This window comes from Peromyscus maniculatus, chromosome 16 (genome assembly GCF_049852395.1).
Source record: "Peromyscus maniculatus bairdii isolate BWxNUB_F1_BW_parent chromosome 16, HU_Pman_BW_mat_3.1, whole genome shotgun sequence".
In the NCBI taxonomy this organism is placed as follows: Eukaryota; Metazoa; Chordata; class Mammalia; order Rodentia; family Cricetidae; genus Peromyscus; species Peromyscus maniculatus.
The window spans coordinates 16,715,698-16,721,274 of record NC_134867.1 but is presented as its reverse complement, the minus strand read 5'-3'; positions in this window follow the sequence as shown (position 1 = coordinate 16,721,274).

Here is a 5,577-nt window from a genome sequence, read left to right as displayed (position 1 = left end):
GCAATATAAGTCTCTGTGTTTACTTGGTTGGGTCTGAGCGGCTGTGGGACTGGCGGGTGACAGAGATTTGTCCTGACTGTGGGCAAGGCAGGAAAACTCTAGCAACACTAAGCAGCTGTGGATCAGGCAGGACACAGGAAAACTTCCAACTACAACTGTCTTTCCCTATCTCTTCTGATTAGTTTTGGTTTGAAGTATATTTTATCAGATACTAAAATGGCTACACCTGTTTGCTCCTTCAGTCAATTTGCTTGGAATATCTTATTCCATTCTTTCACCCCAAAGGGATGTCTATCTTCAATGGTAAGATGTGTTTCTTGTATGCATAGAAAGATGGATCCTGTTTACAAATCCAATCTGATAGTCTGTATCTTTTATTAGGAAGTTAAGACAATTGCAGTTGAGGATTATCAATGAGTAGAGTTTGCTGGTTCCTGTTATTTTGTTGTTATGGTGTGTTCTCACACACCCACTTTGATTTGCTGGTCTGGGATCATTTATTTCTTATGTTTTTTTGGGGGGGGGCGGTTAACATCTTCAAGGTGATATTTTCCTTACAGTGCCCTATATAGAGATGGATAAGTAGACAGATACTGATTAAATTTGTTTTTAATCATGGGTTGTTTTTCTTTCTTTATCTGTTGTGTTGATTGTTTTGCTGGGTATAGTTGTCTGTGCTGGTATCTCTGGTCTCTTTGATTTTGTAGAACATCTGTATAGGCCTTCTGGCTTTTAGAGTCTCCATTAGGAAATCAAGTGTTGTTCTAATGGATCTGCTTTTATATGTGACTTGGTCTTTTACCCTTTCAGCTTTTAATATCCTTTTTGTTCTATGCATTTATTGTTTTGATTATTATGTATCATCGGTAATTTCTTTTCTGGCCCAGTTTATCTGGTGTTCTGTATGTTTCTTGTACCTGGCTAGGCATCGCCTTCTTTAGATTAGAAAATTTTTCTATGATTCATTGAAGATATTGTCTGTGCTTTTGATGCGGGTTTCTTCTCCTTCGTCCATTTCTATTATTTTTAGATTTGTTCTTTTCATCTTGTCCTAGATTTCCTGTATATTTTGTGCCAGAATGTTTTTAGATTTAATGTTTTCTTTGACCGAGATATCTATATCTTCTATCTTACTTTTGAATACCTGAGATTCTCAGTTCTGCCTTCTGTTGGTGAGGCTTATCTCTAAGTTTTTGTTTGGCTTCCTATATATTTCATTTTTAGTTTTATCTCAGTTTGTGCTTTCTTTAGTGACTCTATTTCTACTTTCATGCCTTCTACTGTTTTTTTTTATTTTATTCTACTGTTTGTCTGTGTTTTCATAGACATTCCTAAGAGTTTATTCATATTTCTTTAAAGTCCTTAAACAGATACACAATAACTATTTTGAGGTTCTTGTCTTGTATTTCAGCTATATTACATTCATCGGGGCCTACTGATTTTAGGTAGAGCCATATCTTCTTGGCTATTAATGATTTTGTTTTTGTGCTGGTGTCTGGGCATCTAGAATTGGGATGATTGGGGTGATTCTAAGATATCTTGTCTTTGTTGGGTAGGTGTTCCATTCCTTGGATTCTGTGGCCTTGATTGGAACTTGGGAAAATGTGGTAGCTGCAGGTTGCCTGGTAAGGAGTGCTTCTGCTACTGGTTTGCTTTACACAATTGCTAAAACTTGGATGGTTTCTGTATTTTAAAATAAAGGGTTTCATTAATTAATAAGTATATTTGCAATGTACCACAGACTGAGTAGTTTAATGAGAAAAAGCTTATTTCTCCATAATTCTGGAGTATGGTCCAAAACCAGAGGAGATGTCAGTAGCAGGAACAGTATCTGCTGCCTTCTTGGTGAGTAGGTCGTCCACCTGTCCTCCATGGCACAGGAGCTTCTTCTATTGTGATTGACCCCATGTTTTCTCTGGTTCCAGTCATATTAGATTAAGGACCACCTATGACCTCATTTTAATCAGCTTATAACTACTCTATGTCCAAACATAGTCACATCGAGAGATATTAGATATTAGAACTTTAACATAGGAATGGGGGGGTTAGAATCCAATCCACACTAATAAATGAGGAACAGAAGTATTTCCCCATGAGTTCGTTTGATTTTATACTACAGGTCCCTCTTCAATAAAATGTCAACCTTGCATCCTTGCAAAATGAACAGGCCAGCTGCTGTCAACAACACAGCTGTCACTGTAGTTAGAGAGAAGACAAGAAAAGCTTTATTCTGGCTATTTAATTTCTATATTTTTTTAATGCTAGTTTAGCCTCATTTGGCTTACTCACTCCTGTTTGCAGCTGATTTCCTTATGTCCTTTTTATTCTTCTCTATCAACAGTGTATTTTTGAAGCTTCTGGATGCTCTTTCTTCCATGTGATTCTATTACTTCTGTCAATAAAGTATCCCATGCTGATACAGACAGATATCTACTTTTGCGTGTACTATTCTTTCTCGGGTTTCCCTTAGAAAGCAAATAACTTGTCCATCCTTTGTGTACATAAAACAGCAAATGACTATGCTGTTTTAAAGATCTTTATTTGATAACCTTCCTTAATATTGTATTACCTAAATCTTGTCAACCTGTAATGACTTCACCTGGTCCCTCTGAGTGCAGCACTGAGAAAGTCAGATTTTATCTTTATAGCTGGCTTCTCTCTGTCATCTCCTTACTCTACATTTCCCAAACTCCAGATACCTGTTCCTTCTCTTTACTAGTTTTCTTGTCAGGTGAGCTGTGGAGGAGAAAGAGGAATACCTGTGTGTTCAGTTAGCTCCTTTGAGACAGAATCTTGGACACTCAGACCATATTGTTGAAGGCATTTGGGTAGATTTCATGGACTGCTATAGAAGAGGCAGAGTATGTTTCCTTGTATACAGAGAGTATTCCTTACACCTGCCTTTGATTCACAATGTCTGTGACATAAAACTAAGTTCTGAAATCTAATCTGTCACCTCTTTCAGTGTACCAGGTTGCACTTGACTTTGAATGTTGCCAGCTGATGTTGTGGGATATTGTATGTGTGAAAATGTATTCCTGTAACTGGTACAACAAAAAGCTGAATGGCCAATAGCTAGGCAGGAGGTATAGGCAGGACTTCCAGGCAAGAAGAGGAAGTAGGGGGAGATAATCAAGATACACAGGAGACACCAAGACATGGAGGGAGTTGGACAAGCAGAATGAAAGAAAGATAAAAAGCCACATGATGAAATATCAATTAATGGAAATGGGTTAATTTAAGTTATAAGATCTAGTTAGGGACAAGCCTAAGCTATAGGCCAAGCCTTCATAATTAATAATAAGTCTCCTTGACATTATTTGAGAGCTGACTTGTAGGACAGAGAAAGACTCATTACAAGCTGGTGTTTTTAACCTCCTTATATTTCTAGTACATACATTCCCTTCCATACAAGGTTTTAGATTCACTGGGTGAGCAACATATTTTGGCAGGAAGATAGGTCATCTTTATTTCTTGGCATAACTTGACTCCTGTGACAGCCACGCACTGTTTAGCTTGTATTACAGAGGACACCAACACTCACAAACATAAGGATCAGACTCAGAACTGGTGATGAGCTGGGGAAAAGGTTTCCAGCTCTCTGACTTAAAATATCTTAAATATGTGACTCACTAAGGCTCTGAAGAACTTCACTCATCTTAAGAAGCAACTCACTTAAAAGATCACACTGTACACAATAAGGTATGCAATTTTATTTTTCAGTGACTACTTTACAAAAATATCCCCTCTAATCTTGTTACATTTGTTTATGCTGTAGGACATTTGTTTAATGATGCAAAGATGGGTTGCATTCTTTTATGTTGCATTTATTTAACTCTGTGAAGCTGTGTTACTTTGCCTGTCTAAAACACCTGATTGGTTTAATAATAAGCTGAACGGCCAATAGCAAAAGAAAGGATAGAAGGAGCTGGCAGGCAGAGAGAATAAATAGGAGGAGAAATCTGGGAAGAGGAGATCAATAAGTGAGAAAAGGAGAAGAGGACAACAGGGGCCAGCCACCCAGCTACACAGCAAGCCATAGAGTAATAGAAATTTTGGTAATTCCATACATTATTGGTCTTTTGGAATGTGGTAGCTACAAGCTACAAAATTCTTTTAAATAAAGTGACTACACCTAAACTAAGAGGGCCATGGAGTTCCTTCTGAAACAGGTATGGCTATCTAAAGGCAGAAGTGTACAGCTTGGGATGGTCAGGGGGAGAAGATATATCATATGGCACTCTGTATTTGTATATACAGCAGTCCTTCAATAAGAGATTCTGAAACAAAGAATGCTTTTACAATTGGAAAGGTAAAGAAAGGAAGTGAAGAACTAGAAAAGGAACAAAATGTAAAAGGAAAAAAACAGATAGTTTAAAAGTTCAAGAGATAATACTTAGGTGGAGAAATTTTTAAAATACCACAACATGGGCTTGAAAGAGTGTCAATGCAACATCACCATCTTCTAGTGAAACAAATGAGGAAGAGAATAACAAGTTACCTCCACATCTCTAATGGAGACAAACAAGGAGGGAGTTTGGTCCACATGTCAGTACCCAGGCTGGACATATGAAACACATTCTCTCCCATAAGGACCAGGTAGAATGTAAAATACCACACAGCCATTGCAGATCCGCCTATCATAGCTCAGAAAGCAGATAGAGGGAGATTGACCAGAGAGCTACTAGTCACTGCAGATAACTGGCAGATAACAGAAGGCAAGTGTCTATAAATATTAACATAACATGTGTGCTCCACTTCTTCCAGTTATATTAAAAACAGCTGTTATCAAAGAACAAACATTCCGTCCATTCTGGGACCATGATTTTCAATTCCAGACTGCACCAATAAACATGGCATTTAAACATTGCTTTCAAAGCATTGAGCAAAATGTTTAAATCATAAGAGGATTTATTTTCCCATTTTCTTCTCCTTCTGGTATCACCTCCAACCCCAGTTATGTTCCCTCGGGTCAAAGTTTAGAAATGTGAATTTGGTGGAGATTCCTTTGCTGCCACAGCCCTCCAGTGCCCTCCCTGGAGCTGTGTAGATAGACCAGGTGGAAATATGCTTGCCATGACATGCTGTTAAATCAAACTGGCACTAGGGAGCTCTGATTTGTAGCATTTTCTGGTTTTCATAGTGGAGACCCAGCCCATCATGGCTGATTTAAGGACAGCTGTGTTTAAAGATGGCTGGAGAAATTCCTGGAAATGTCACATTGAGCTGATGTGGGCAGACCCATAACAACAAAGGCAGGGGAAATCTAGTCCAATTCTCTGCCCCAGCCAACAAATATTCTAAACCTTCAAGCGGTACTATATGATAATAGTAAAAATAACTGATATCTGCAAGTAATCACTAATGGTGTATTTTGTATGAAAGTCTTTTAGAATAGTATTGTTGTTTCCCAAAGAATGAAAGGAAGCTGTTGTCATTACGCCCAGAAACAAATGTTTAGGAGCATATAATTTCATATTGGAAGTTGCAGAAGCAAAATTCAAAGCCAGAGTCTAACGGTGTACCTACCTGGGCTCCAGAAGTTCTGACCACCTATAGGTGCTCTATTAATGTTAG